The sequence below is a fragment of the Drosophila bipectinata genome, chromosome XR (genome assembly GCF_030179905.1).
Source record: "Drosophila bipectinata strain 14024-0381.07 chromosome XR, DbipHiC1v2, whole genome shotgun sequence".
Lineage (NCBI taxonomy): Eukaryota > Metazoa > Arthropoda > Insecta > Diptera > Drosophilidae > Drosophila > Drosophila bipectinata.
Window position 1 is genome coordinate 1713219 of NC_091735.1, and position 14505 is coordinate 1727723.

Below are 14505 nucleotides of genomic sequence, written 5' to 3' on the forward strand. Positions count from 1 at the left end.
CCATTGCTGCAAAATAATTAGTTGTGCAGGAGGATGTTGAGAGAAGAGTTTCCGGCCATGTGAATGGTAGGTGTTGTTGAACGAATGAGTCCTGTCCTGGCAAGTTCGGTGTGATAAAAGTGAAAATGGGTAAGTTTCTCATGAGGTCTTTACAAATGTTGCGTTTAGTGTCGACTGACCGGACTTTATTTTTGACCTCAGTTCCTGTTGACTTCCTATGAATTGCAGAATGCATTCTTGTATAGTCGGCACGTTCCGGAATGCCAGTGTAGCCAGGGTGAAAAGATTTGAAAACATGTTATGATCGAGTAAAATTAAATTATGATCGACTGAATAGGTGTTGATAAAAGTTTGGCGGGGTTTCGCCCGCCGCCGGGCTGACCAAAAATATAATCTTTACTAAGTTCCAGCTTTCTAACTTCAAAAACACAAGTTGGGTAATTTCCGATCGTTCAGTTATATGGCAGCTATAAGATATAGTCGGCCAATCTTAATGAAATCCTAATGAGTAGTCGAATTCCAAGAAGACTAGTTGGGAATCCCAAATAATTGAGTTTTCTTCAAAGAAGAGAGTCTTTCTCAAAATGCATTGATTTCCAGAGTCAGTGCTAAAGACATGTGTTTGTTAGCATCTCCGGATGCTCCGAGGGGAAAGATCCCCAAGGAAAGATCCTTGGGGAAACCTCCAACAAGGGACATTGACAGGGCATTCAATAAAGCTTATCCCAAAAGCAGATCGGAAAGTAGCAAGTCAAAGAAACCACCATGGTGGTCGCAAACACTTGCACCCTTTACGACCAGGGCCCGCAAAGCCTTTAATTTCGCCAGTAAGGAAAACGTGCAGACAGCCTGGGAGACGTACAAAGCGAACCTCAGGCAGTACAACAAAGAACTGCGTAGGGCAAAAAGGAATGCCTGGACCAAGTTCTGCACGAAAAATCAACAGACATCGGAGGACTCCCGACTTCGGAAGGTCCTCGCAAAAACTGCACCAAACGTAGGATACATTAGAACCTCGGAAGGTAGCTGAGCCACGTCCAGCAAAGAAACCTTGGAGGCTCTCAAAGAGGCACATTTCCCGGGATGATCTCTAGAAGAAACATCCCCGGAAACGCAGAGACAGGGGGAAAGCCCCTCCCACCCTAACCAACTCGAATATCTAATGAGTGATAGATATCTAAGCTGGGCGATAGGTCATAGGTCAGGAAAGCTTTCTCAGCAATTTTCAGAATAGGCATCGTACCCGCAATGTGGTTGCGGACGAAGGTGGTATTCATCCCCAAAGCGGGAAAACCATCGCACTGCACCCCTAAGGACTTCAGACCTATATGCCTATCGTCCTTCCTCCTCAAGACAATGGAGAGACTAATCATTAATCTTAACATCAACCCAGATTATATCTCGGGATCACAACATGCGTATAGGAAAGGCCAATCCACGGAGACGGCACTCCAAGAGATCACCATTTTCGTCGAAAAGGTACTTAATGACAAGGAATACGGACTCATTGCTTTTATAGACATAGAAGGTGCGTTCAACAACATCCTACCAAGCTCGATAATCAATGCACTGACAGGACTAGGAATAGACAATCAATCCATACGCCTTATAGAGCAGATCCTGGTAAACAAGACTGTCGAGGCGTCACTAGGAGGAGAATCTATTCATAGATACGTCAGAAGAGGCACTCCGCAAGGAGGTGTACTCTCACCCCTACTGTGTAACGTGGCAATTAATAGCCTAGTACAATCACTAGAAGGTGGTGGTTGCAAAGTTATTGCTTATGCGGATGATGTCACAATTTCCTTCTCTGGGAAATTTCCCAAGACTCTATGTGACCGCATTACGGACAAACTTAGGGTCCTCCCAACATGAACAGTTAGGAATGGACTAGGTGTAAACCCATCCAAAACCGAGCTTGTCCTCTTCACTAGGAAGTACAAAATACCAAACTTAAAGCTTCCAAAACTTTTAGGAGAAACACTCTCCCTCAGCGGTAGCGCCAAGTATCTAGGGATTACGCTATACAGAAAACTGGACTGGAAGTCAAACACTATGGATAGAGCTAACAAGGCTACAATCGCGCTCTATATTTGCAGAAAAGCCATTGGCCTCAAATGGGGAATGTCTCCAAAGATAGTCAGATGGCTTTACACAGCGGTCATAAGACCCATCCTTTTCTACGGGGTGGTGGTCTGGTGACCTGCTTTCACAAACTCCACATTTAGAGAGAGACTTAGGAAAACGCAAAGGAAGGTGGAGGTCTGCATTACAGGCACACCGACAGACGCCCTAGACTTCATAGTCGACCTATTACCTCTAGAGATAATGGGGGCCAAGCACATGAAAATATGAAAAAGGCATATGAAAAGGGACTGACTAAGGACAAACCAAATTGGACCTACATCACTGCACGCCTACGGGGTCTACAGACTAATGTATACCTGTTGATCATACCACCTTAAAATATAAGGTATCCATTCCAACAAGTGAGGAATGGGCCGCACAAATCCCGGGACCAGCCCGTTCCGTTCATTTTTCATTCATTCTTTCGTTCAAGAAGAATTCGTTAATGTCTAATTGCAGGTGTCTATGAAGGAAATGGTTTGAGAAAGAAAAACATAACTTGACATCATCGGCTGACATAATTAACATAATTATTGTCGGCAGCATAATTTACGACACAAGGTAAATCGTTAACAAAAAGAACAAGCGAAAGAAGTCCTAAGTGACTACCTTGTGGGACACCAGATGAAATGTTTTTAATCTGCGATGTAATATTTCTAAACAAAACACACTGCGTGCGAATGGATGAAGAAAACCCCATAAGATACAGCTTATGAAGGAGAAAATAAGGTTCACTGAATCAAATGCTTTGCTAAAATCAGTTGTCCACATCAGTTTGCATGCGGCTCAGAAAACTTCTGCGAATGATCGAAGTGAATTCAAGAAGGTAAGTTTTGGTAGAGCGATGCTTCACAAAACCATTCTGTGAAGTGAAAATAAAGCTTTTACAAAAATGTTGCAGTTGGAACGTAACCAGTTTCTCAAGCAGTTTGGGAATCGCAGATAGCTAAGCAATCCCCCCATAGTTCTCAATAAGTGCTTTAGAGCTTTTCTTATGAAGCGGAATAATAAATGATTCATTCCATCCCTTGGGAAGACATGCCAGCTCCAAGGATAAGTTGAAAAAGATAGTGAGAGGATAGCAAAGGATGTCAGAACAGTACTTTAGAACACAGCTAGGAACATTGTCAGGACCAGCAGAGAATGAGATATCTATTGTTGAAAGAGCTTCGAACATTAAGTCATTAAGTCTGTTTTTTCGTTGGTCAAGGACCGTGATTTAATTCTAATCATGGGAGATTTCAACCTTCCCATCATTTCCTGGATCCCGTCTGAGGTAGACAATTCCCTGCTTTCCAGTTGTCATAACGACTTTATCGATGGCTTAACTGATTTTGCCCTCTTTCAACTTAATCCAATTCATGGCAGATTTTTGGAACTTATTTTTTCCAATGTGTCATCCTCTGTGACAGTCAGAGGACTTCGGTCCCCACCGCTATCGCTTCCTGAAGACTTTCACCATCCTGCACTATTAGCATCGGTGTTAATTGATGTGCCTCACAATGAAGCTTGCTTGAATGTTCAACCTCGTTTAAAATGCTTCAGAAAGACTGATTTTATGGCCCTTCGGAATCATTTGGCTGAAATCGATTGGAATTTTCTTTCGTCTATAAACACAATTGAAGCAGCTACGGATTCGTTTTACGAAATAATTCATAATGCCTTGAACAGCTTTGTTCCTGAAGTCCCATTATCATTGTCTACAAAACCATTTTGGTATAATAAACACCTTTCTCGTCTTAAGAACAGGAAATCTAGAGCTTACAAAAAGTTTCTTAAGTCAGGATTGATGTGCCGTCAGCCAAACTTTCTGTATATTCGCAACAAGTTTATTATTCTCAACGATCAACTTTATAAGCAGTATATCATGAACTGTAAGGTAAACTTTCGTAATGATCCAAGCTCCTTATATTCTTTTGTCAATATAAAACGTAAATCAAATCTTTTTCCTCCTTACCTATCATATTAAAATATTTCAAATTTTTCTGAGCTATGTAGGTATTGCTAATCTCTTTGCGTCATTTTTTCAAGCCACTTATTCGTCCGATTCATATTACCTCAATTCTTCTTATCCTTATAAATTACCACTTATAAACAACATTTACTTGTCAAAATTTCGAATTCAGAATGTGTTTGAGATGGCATCAAGATGGTGAACAGTATCTTCAGCTATTGGAGGAATTTAGGAACAGGTCAGGAAAATATGAGACGAGCCAGTTAAAATTTTCACCACAATGAACTCTATTCCGATCTCATTCGGGAAAGGAATAAGTTCAGCAGGGTTCTTATTACTAACAGCAATGAGGACACCACCTGCAAAAGTTGGACGATCCAATCAAAACACTGTGAATTTGGAAACAAGAATTTCATAATCAGAGACAGAGGAGTTGAGCCAAGTTTCAGTAAGCACGATAGCATCGAAATCAAAAGAAGCACTCTTTGTAAAAATTGACTCAGCTTACCCAGAATCCTTCTAACGTTTTGATAGCAGCATGAAAATACTATGTTATTCAGTTTTTTGAAGCAGTTTCTGCAGGGCTAGGATTCTCAGCGTCTTTTGCTAGGAATTCATGAATGATACTGTGCTCAGGTCAAGCTACAAGATCAAGTGCTTTTTCAAGGTAGAAATCAGGTAGGACTATTTAAAAATAAGAAATAGAACGCTTATGCTTAAAGTTAAACTTAAAAACAGCTATATCATTAGGAGCTACCCTAAGATGGTTTAACAGGTGACTCCTGACATCATCAACAGTAGCATCCGGCATAAGGCGAGAGACAAATATGGCCTTACGAGGAGCAACCGCCCTCATCGTAAATCCAGAAGATCTAACTTCAGGCGCCACACCAACCAGAAGCCTTGGAGACATCACAGCTAGAGCAGAGGGTAGGTTGTCCAACGATGGAGGTTGTCCAACGATGTCCAACGATGGAGGCTCCAAGATGAGAGGTGGCTCGAGATTTGTACTCGGTACACTGATCGCTTCTTGCAAGGGATAAATATTAGAGTGCCCTGAAGGAAGGCTCATCAAGTCCATTGGTACTGCATAAGTAGGTAGACAAGTAGGCGTCGGTAAAATGTTTGGTGTTGAAAATTCATCGACTTGTACAGCATGGGATGTAGGGGTATTCAGTAATTTAGCAGTCAGCAGGTTGTTGATCGGAATTTTTCGTCTGGGGGATTCGCTTAACAACTTTAGCCCAAGGAATTGAGTTTCAAGAGCGAGGAATTGTTCATTAAGGGCCGAGAATTGCTTGCGGACATCTAGGAAACCATTTCTCGTCTATTTCATAAAAGTCCGCATCTCTGACTCAATTTCTCTACAAGCGATGCAAGACCATGTCAGGCCAATTTTCTTGTTGATAAGGTCACTTAGCCGTCCATTGTGTCCTTCTCCAGGACATTTAATATGTGACCAGTTATTGCAGAGCCAACAACATGGTATGAGTCACCCGTGATGGTTCCACCAAATTCACATTTTTTGCTGTGCAAGTAAGACTCATTTTTGACTTCTTTTTTGACGGATTGCAGACCACTGTAGTAGCGTGTAAAGAATTTAGGCTCTCTGAAGCACTCTGTAGCCGAGAGTGGACGATCATATCGGATGTAAGAGATGACGTTACAAAAGAGATGTGCAACGAAGGTTAGGCGTCGTGCAGAATAACAAACTCCACAGTGAACTGATGCAAACTGATGTAATGGGTTACGTCCGGAGAGTACAGCTCGGAGAGACTTATGTTGGAGAATATAGTTAAGCGCAACAAAAATAACTATAAACGATTAAATTTATATATGTTTAGGAAATAAATAGTTTAATGCACTTATTAAGTCGAATTTATTTTCAGAATTTAATCGTTATATTTCTACTTGTCGCGAAAGGGAAAAGCTTAAATCAAAGATCGAAGATAAATGCAAACTGGCAAGAGCGATCAAAGAAACACGTCCGGGTATGGCATGTGAATATACAGCTAACTTCGGGCGGAGCCGAAGTACCCTTGCAGCTAAAATCGGATATATATCTCAAAAATAGCATATAGTTGGCCGGTCTTTTTGAGAATATCATAATATAACAATTCATTATAAAACAAAATCTAAAAAAGTCCCAAACTTCTATCTTCAAGATCAAAGAACCATTTTTTACAAGTATTTTTACAAAGAACCATTTCCGATCGGTAAGTTATATGGCAGCTTTAGGATATAGTTGGGCGGAGGAAAGGAAAGCTAACTTCGGGCGGAGCCAAAGTTGATATACCCCTGCAGTCAAAACCGGATATATATCGCAAATACCGGATATAGTTGGTCGATCCTTATGAGAATATCATAATATAACCCAATTTTTTATAATAAAAAATCTAAAAAAATTCCAAACTTCTATCTTCAAAAATACCAAAGTTATTATTTCTTATTATTATATGGCAGCTATAGAATATAGTCGGCCGATCCCGGTTGTTCCGACTTATATACTGCGTGCAAAGAAAAGAAGGGTGTGTGCAAAGTTTCAAGTCGATAGCTTCAAAACTGAGAGACTAGTTCGCGTAGAAACAGACAGACAGACGGACAGACGGACATGCTCATATCAACTCAGGTGGTGATCCTGATCAAGAATATATATACTTTATAGGGTCGGAGATGTCTCCTTCACTGCGTTGCAATCTTTTGGACAAAATGATAATACCCTCTGCAAGGGTATAAACATACAGTCCCGTCTTGTCCGTGCTAAATCTGGCGTCCCTCAAGGTAGTCATCTTGGCCCGTTATTATTTACGCTTTTTATAAACTACTTGCCCCCTGCTTTAACGAACTCTCTAGTTCTTATGTATAAATACAAATATATACAAATTACCATATTACACAAGCACTCTTGAGTGAAATGTCTGAAGTCCAAACGGTACAACAACATATTTCATTTCTTATTAACTCTGTTAGTCAGTCAACAAAGTTGAATTGGTAAATTAGTTCAAGATCACGGTTTTTAATCCTATTTTCTCTTGAAATAAATATCTATTATATAAAAATGTATCGGGTTTTCCTGTATACCGCTATAACTCCAGAACGCATTAACCGATTTACACGGTTTTGTATTCGTTGGTAAGGTCTCAGGCTGCGCTAGGTTTAACATACTATACTATAAACCAATATTTAAGAAGAAGACGCAGGCGCGTAAAATATTGTTAAACAGCTACTCATTGTTCACTGCTGATTTCATGTGACAAACCGGCATTGTGCTTTCTGTCAAATTTTGAAAAAATTTGAAAAAATAACTTCGTTTCCTAACATTTAAATTGGAAAACATCAAATCAGTCGTAAATTTTTATTCTCTAAGGTGGTAATTTGAACTGTGTAAATTATATGGATCGTTTATTTGAGGTTAAATTTACCAAACTGTCGATAGTCCAAAATGCATAGAGGGCCACGTTCGAACATCGGCCGCCGCGCAAGACATCCAAGCCAGCAAGGAGTGTATTTAAACAACTTAAGCGAAGAAAGACGAAATGTAATAAGAGAACATGCACCATTGAGACCATTGCTTAAAAGAGAAACTGCTGGATTGTGCTCCGCAAATGAAAAAGTCAAACTGGGTCCATTACGCTACTGATTGAAGAAGGCATGATTGCGCCAAATCGATAGATGCACGATGCATTCAACCAAGAATTAAATCGAGAGCTGCAATACAATGTTGATACATTGCAGGAATTCGTTCGGAATAATGAGCCATTACTGAATGAACAGCAAAAACAAGTATACGAAAAATTAATGCAAGCGGTGGACAATAATACTGGTGGTCCATTCTTTCTGGAGTCACCTGGAGGAACAGGGAAAACATTTGTCATTTCATTGATTTTGGCCAATATTCGATCAAGATTGCCACTCAATTTAAACACAATTTAAACATGCAATATTTCGCGATCCAGTACAAAGGGAAAATAATTGATGCAAAGCAAGCTCATTGTTGGGGATGAGTGCACAGTGGCACACTGTCAAGAAATAAATAGCTTGAAGCACTTAACTTCACACTAAAAGATCTTCGGCGAAATAACATCATTGGCGGCTTGATAATATTGTTGGCAGGCGATTTCTGGCAGACGTTGCCAGTAATTCCCCGTGGAACGACTGCAGAAGAGTTGAACGCATGCCTGAAGGCATCACCTTTATGGAGTAACGTGAAAACATTATCACTAACCACAAATATGAGAGTTGAACTTCAAAATGATCAAAGTGCTGGACAATTTTCAAAACGATTGTTAGCTGTTGGAAATGGAAAAGTCCCAGTTGATGCCAGATATAGATTAATTACAAAGTGCGACAGTGGTTTGGAACTTTTGAAGAGACCTAGTAGGAATTGTTCATTAGGTCGAGTATAGTATAAAACCATGTTTGAAATTTTTCCTACACCCTCAAATCTTGATTTATTGCGAAAAAACGGTTTTTCGAAAGTGTTTTGCTCTTAAAAATTCCTGAACGCGCAATTTTAGGCCGATTTTCAAGTTTTTTATGTTTTTCAATAGTTAAATGTGGTAGCTTTTGAAAAAAAAATACATCTTCAATTTATTTAAACAGAAAGGACACAAATTTTACAAAAGAAACTGACTTTTTTGAATTTTTGTCACGTTTGTCGAACTTTGACGCCATTTTTTCGGTACAACTTCCAAGAAATGGTATCATTCTTAACACATATTAATATTGTCTCATTAATCCTGAATAAAACAAGACCGATTTCATTTCGAAATTATGAAAATTGTTGAAGTTATTACGCTTTTCCCAAAACAAGTCAATTCAAATTCGAGCGCACCGTAACAGTATGTAAGTACCAGTATGTAAGTTAACAGAAAGATAGAAACTCAATGGAAGATTATTCTTGTCAGTCTTATTTTTATTGATTTCATAGCTTTTATTTTTTCATTTTTAGCATTTTTAAACATTGATAAAAGCTATGGGGACCACCATAGGGTAACGCTTCTAATGTTCAAAAAAGCACTTGGGATCTAAAAAAAAATCTGAGCCCAAATCGCAAAACATCGACAATTAAGTCTGGTACAAAAAAATTGCTAAGCCTGGTCCTGTATGGGTCCTTCTCGAATCGGGGGTAGCTGAAGAAAAAGCATACAAATCTTCTAGATGGTTACACCTCCCGGCTAAATTACAAATGTACCACCTTCAATTACTGCAAAGGACGGTGTTCTTCCAGCAGCTAGCGACCGCGGCACGAGAAAATACACATACCAAGAAAAGAGGTTCGCCGATTCTCTAAGCCACGAGCGGGCAAAGACTGCTTAGAGCGCTGAGGGGAAATATGTATATTTTTGTATTCTCAAAAATATGTATAAAGCAAGAAGCGTCATATGGCACGAAGCCAAATCCCACAGGCCCCAGGGAACGCTTCCAGAAAGTGCCCGAAGGACCTATGAAAAAGTGGTGGAGCTCCTTAAGTTGGCAGAACAGGAGCCCGGCGAGGTCTTCAAGTGCGCAAAATTCGTTGCGCTAAGGGGGATTAAGCAGATGTAATTCTGCAAATAAATCTCAACCGTTTTAAGATCAACAGTCTCAACCGCGGATGCTCTTTTGTTATATTTTGCTGAGGATGGATCAGACATCACCCTGGTCAAGGAACCCTGGTGAATAGAAGGAAGAGTCTCTGGGCTGGGGACCAAGGATTATAAGCTGCTAGCAGCTGGCTTAGAACGTAAAACTAGAGCCTGTATTCTTTTTAAGGGGAGGGTAAGGTATTAAATTTTTTTTTTTTTTCATTATACCCTTGCAGAGGGTATTATAATTTTGTCCAAAAGTGTGCAACGCAGTGAAGGAGACATCTTCGACCCTATAAAGTATATATATTCTTGATCAGGATCACCTCCTGAGTTGATATGAGCATGTCCGTCTGTCCGTCTGTCCGTCTGTCCGTCTGTCCGTCTGTCTGTCTGTCCGTCTGTCTGTTTCTACGCAAACTAGTCTCTCAGTTTTAAAGCTATCGTCTTGAAACTTTGCACACACCCTTCTTTCCTTTGCACGCAGTATATAAGTCGGAACGGCCCGGATCGGCCGACTATATCCTATAGCTGCCATATAACTGATTGATCGGAAATGGTATAACTTTGGTATTTTTAGAGTTAGAGAGTTTAAATTTTAGGTGAGAGCTATTTTTGGCAAAATAATACGACATGCCAAATTTCATAAGGATCGGCCGACTTTATCCTATAGCTGTCATATAACTGAACGATCGGAAATGACCCAACTTTCGTGTTTTTGAAGATAGAAAGCTGGAATTTAGTACAGACTCTATTTTTGGTCAGTTGATCCAACCTACCAAATTTCATTAGGATCGGCCGACTATATCCTATAGCTGCCATATAACTGAACGATCGGAAATGGTATTTAATAGAAATATCAACTTTCGTATTTTTGAAGATAGAAGCTTGGGACTTTTTTTAGATTTTGTATTGTAATAAATTGGAGTATATATTCCTATTCCCATAAGGATCGGCCAACTATATCCGATGTTTGCGATATATATCCGGTTTTAACTGCAAGGGTATATAAACTTCGGCTCCGCCCGAAGTTAGCTTTCCTTTCTTGTTTTTTTTTTATTTTTTAAATTGAATGCATAATATCTGAAGAATATTTTGTCAAAATTTCAAGTCAATTAAAGCAAAATTGACGAAGTTATTAGTTATTGACGAAGTTGCTTGCAAACGTTTTACACTGGATTTTGTTTTGTTTAAAACTTTAAAGCGTTATTCCCACAACTCACGTTTTCAAAGTCGGTGCCCCTCATAACTTCAAAACTACTGCACCGATACTTTTGAAATTTTAAACACTATTTCTGTACATATTTTACGAGGTAACGCTGTCGAGTTTTTTTTTTTTTTGTTCATAATTTCGATTTTGCAATGACAAATTAACCGATTTTTTCCCAAAAAATTGAGTTTTTCACTTCAAAGTCTTCGAAAAAATTAAAAAATTGCAATTTTCAAAAAACCTTTACAGCGTTACCTGGGGCGAACTATTATTTAACGAATGAACTTGCATTTTTTGATTACAAATGATCCAGCACCGAGTTATGAGGGGCACCGCAATTCGCTTTTTTTGGCGACACGTCCGGACAATTGCTACCATTGCCACATTTTTAAATATTTTTTTGTAAAAATTTGATAAAACATTCTTCTAATGTCATACTTTAATATGCCGTTGGTTGAATAAATAAATTTTAACTGTGTCGTCAGGAAAAAAATCACAAAAACATGACTTTTTTCGCATGATTTGACCTTACCCTCCCCTTAAAAAGCACTTAAGCATAATCTTAAGCACTCCATAAATTCTATATCGCAGACAACGCGGCAACCGTGGAGTATCAGCCAACTCCAATCCGGGTACTGTCATTATGGCCTACGCAACGCTGGAACCCCTAGACAAACTAGTGAAAAAGCTAGCGCTAGATAGCAAGAAGCTTAACTGTTCTTCAATTTTATATATAATATTATAATAAAATAAGTAGTATACCTTAGTAGAGTTGCAGTTTATTGAAAGCTCGTTCATTACGCTTGTTCATTACGATTCCTAATTTTAGTTGCGCCGCCAGAGACGCCGGCGGTCAGCGCTTATGCATAAAGGTTTTTAAAGGTAGAGGCCGGCAAAGTGTCACCGTGTAGAGGAGAGGCTTAATGTTCATATGGTGGCAGAGCTCTGTGTTCGATAATTACCTCAAGTAATCCTGCTTAGGCCTCGTACCCGATCGTATGTTCACGACGTATATTTTTGCCTACTACTAAGCGGTAGCTGCAATTGACGCAAAATCCAACAGCGATAAGTACGACGAGCCGTATTTATTTATTTATTTATTTCGCCAACGGACAAATCCTTACATGGCTACATAATAACAACTTACACCTAATAAATAAAACTACAAAATTAACAAAAACTTAATAAATGCCTGATTAACTTGCGTTTTAACACACCCTTATCAGAGCCCCACTCAATTCGGGGCTAGGCGGCAAAGAATTAAAATAAGAAAGAGCCCGCTCAATCGGCTCATTTAAAAGATAATTGGCCCTATGACACTTGACCCGAAAGGGGGCAAAGGTACGAAGATCCCTTTGAGGAACATTAAAGTTAATGAGTCCCAATAAAACAGGACAATCAATGTTATCAACGATTAAATTATTCAAAAAAGTTAAGGCGGCTATTTTACGCCGATCCTCCAATGTGCAAACATTCAGAAGAAGGCAACGGCTCTGGTATGAAGGAACAGGATCCTGAAACCTTAGAGGCAGAAGTGCAAATTTTAAAAATTTTTTCTGGAGTCGCTCAATTCTGTTGGAACGAACTTTACAATCCGGATTCCAAATGATTGAGGCATATTCTAGCCTCGACCGAATAAAAGCAGCATAGACGCTGAGGCTCGAGTATGGACTTTTGAACTGGTTCACGTGCCTCTTAACAAAGCCCAGCATAACATACGCTTTAGGTAGAATATAGTCCAGAAAGTGACCAGAAAATTTAAATTTGCTGTCGAATAAGACACCAAGGTCTCACACCTCTTCTTTAGCTGCCAAATTATAATTACTGATAGAATAACCCGTACAGATTTCAAGCGACCGCCTACTGTAACGGGTAAACATACACTTAGATAAGTTTAATGGAAGAAGATTGCGGGAGCACCATGAGTAAACTCTGGATATATCCTCCTGTAACAAGTAACTGTCACTAATGCAGCTAATCGCTTTAAAGATTTTAAGGTCATCCGCATACATTAAAAAGTGCGAATGACGAAAGCATGACGAGATGTCATTAATGAAAATGATAAATAGAAGAGGTCCAAGAGAGCTGCCTTGTGAAAGACCAGAGGAGGTGACAAATGGACTTGAGATAGCGTCTCCAATAGTAACGTGGCAAGGTCGGTCAGCCAGATAAGACTCGAACCAACTTAATAGGCAGGAATGAATACCTAATTTATATAATTTGGCTAGAAGGGCAGCATGACACACTTTGTCGAAGGCTTTGGAGAAGTCGGTGTAAATGGCATCAACCAGAAATCGGTTTTCAAAAGCTTCAAAGCAGTGCTTAGAGAAGACAGCTAAATGAGTGGTAGTGGACCTCCTAGGCAAAAAACCTTGCTGGTTGGGGGATATGAAATTGCAAGCCAGAAAAGTTAATTTTTTTTTTTTTTGTTTTTTTTTTTTATTTTACTCCTGGCTCCACTCACTCGCTTTGCAAACTTTCGAACTGGGAATATCCATGCCTTATTCGTCATGAGTACAAATGCAATTGATATAATGGAGGAGTCATCTGCTCACTCGTATTTATTTGTGTACCTTGCAGGTATCCCCGATCATAAAACGATCACCAGTTCTATAGTGACAAGTAGCAGTAACTCTACTACTGGTGTTACAACAATGCTCAACAAGCCGGCGGATTTTTCTTCTGCAAAGGCATTGCAAGAGAAAAGAACAAGATCTCAGATCTTGCATCCTCAGGACAAGATCTAGAGGATGGTAACTCTTTCAATGGCGGTACAGGTGTACTTGGTGAATCTGTAAAACCAATGACCAATCTGTAAAATTTAACAAGATCCCTGCTACTTGTGTTACGAACGTAAGATCCGGTCTAATTGGAAAAATCTCTTAAATGTGGAACCTCCCACGCCTTACTGCCAATTTTGGCACCATCAGCTAAAAGAAGACATGACCAAAAAGATAGAACTGGACTTATTTACAATGTCTTTGGGGTCCTTAACATACACTGACTCAGTACATTTCAGGTTTACGAGGCTGATTATAAAGCTACAAAAAGTTGTACATTTTTTAAATTATTTTAGGCACAATTTATTTTATGTCAACGTTTAGCAGGGTGAAAAGCATATTCCTATCCCTTAAAATAACACTACTTGGGACATAAAGTCACTGACGAGAGTGCTTCCAGTTTGTGGTTCAGAATTACTTCAAGGACAAAGATGCTTAAATTTTGGGCACTTTAAAAACTACTGTGTCCTGCATCATGTTTATGCGATACATTTTTGTGCGTAAACTGTGGTGGTAACCACGTCCTAACAGATAAAGGCTGTCCAGCTAAAATAGAAAAAAAATAAAAAAACGAAAAGCCGAAGCCCAGACTCTCGACAACCAATGATGCACGACGCGCCTCGCGTGAATTTATTCCCAGCTGATACTCAGCCTTAGAAACGAATATATCGTATGTTGATATAGCGCCACCCAAAAACATGCAAGCAGGGATTGGCTCAACCCCTTCAGAGTAAAGCAAGCTCTCCTTCCGACCCTATTCTCAGCCATAAGTCAATTCCGCGATATCAATACTTTATTCACTTTATTTAATACACTTTATTTAAGCTGATGCAGGAAAATGCAGAGTCCAACAAGGTTTTTCAGATT

General features: G+C 39.4%; 1 protein-coding gene and 1 long non-coding RNA gene across 3 annotated transcripts in view; one reads left to right on the top strand and one right to left on the bottom strand.

The window, feature by feature from the left end:
* The window catches only part of nAChRalpha7 (nicotinic Acetylcholine Receptor alpha7), a 1067155-nt gene that overhangs the window by 604364 nt on the left and 448286 nt on the right, over positions 1 to 14505 (bottom strand). The window lies entirely within an intron of this gene.
* Positions 4059 to 5897, top strand: LOC138927825 (uncharacterized). 2 transcript variants are annotated; one of them, XR_011444307.1, is made up of 3 exons: positions 4059 to 4759; positions 4820 to 5566; positions 5657 to 5897. It is a non-coding gene; the product is annotated as an uncharacterized lncRNA (long non-coding RNA). The 2 variants fall into 2 exon arrangements; XR_011444308.1 differs by having other exon boundaries at positions 4059 to 4319; positions 4393 to 4759; positions 4820 to 5897.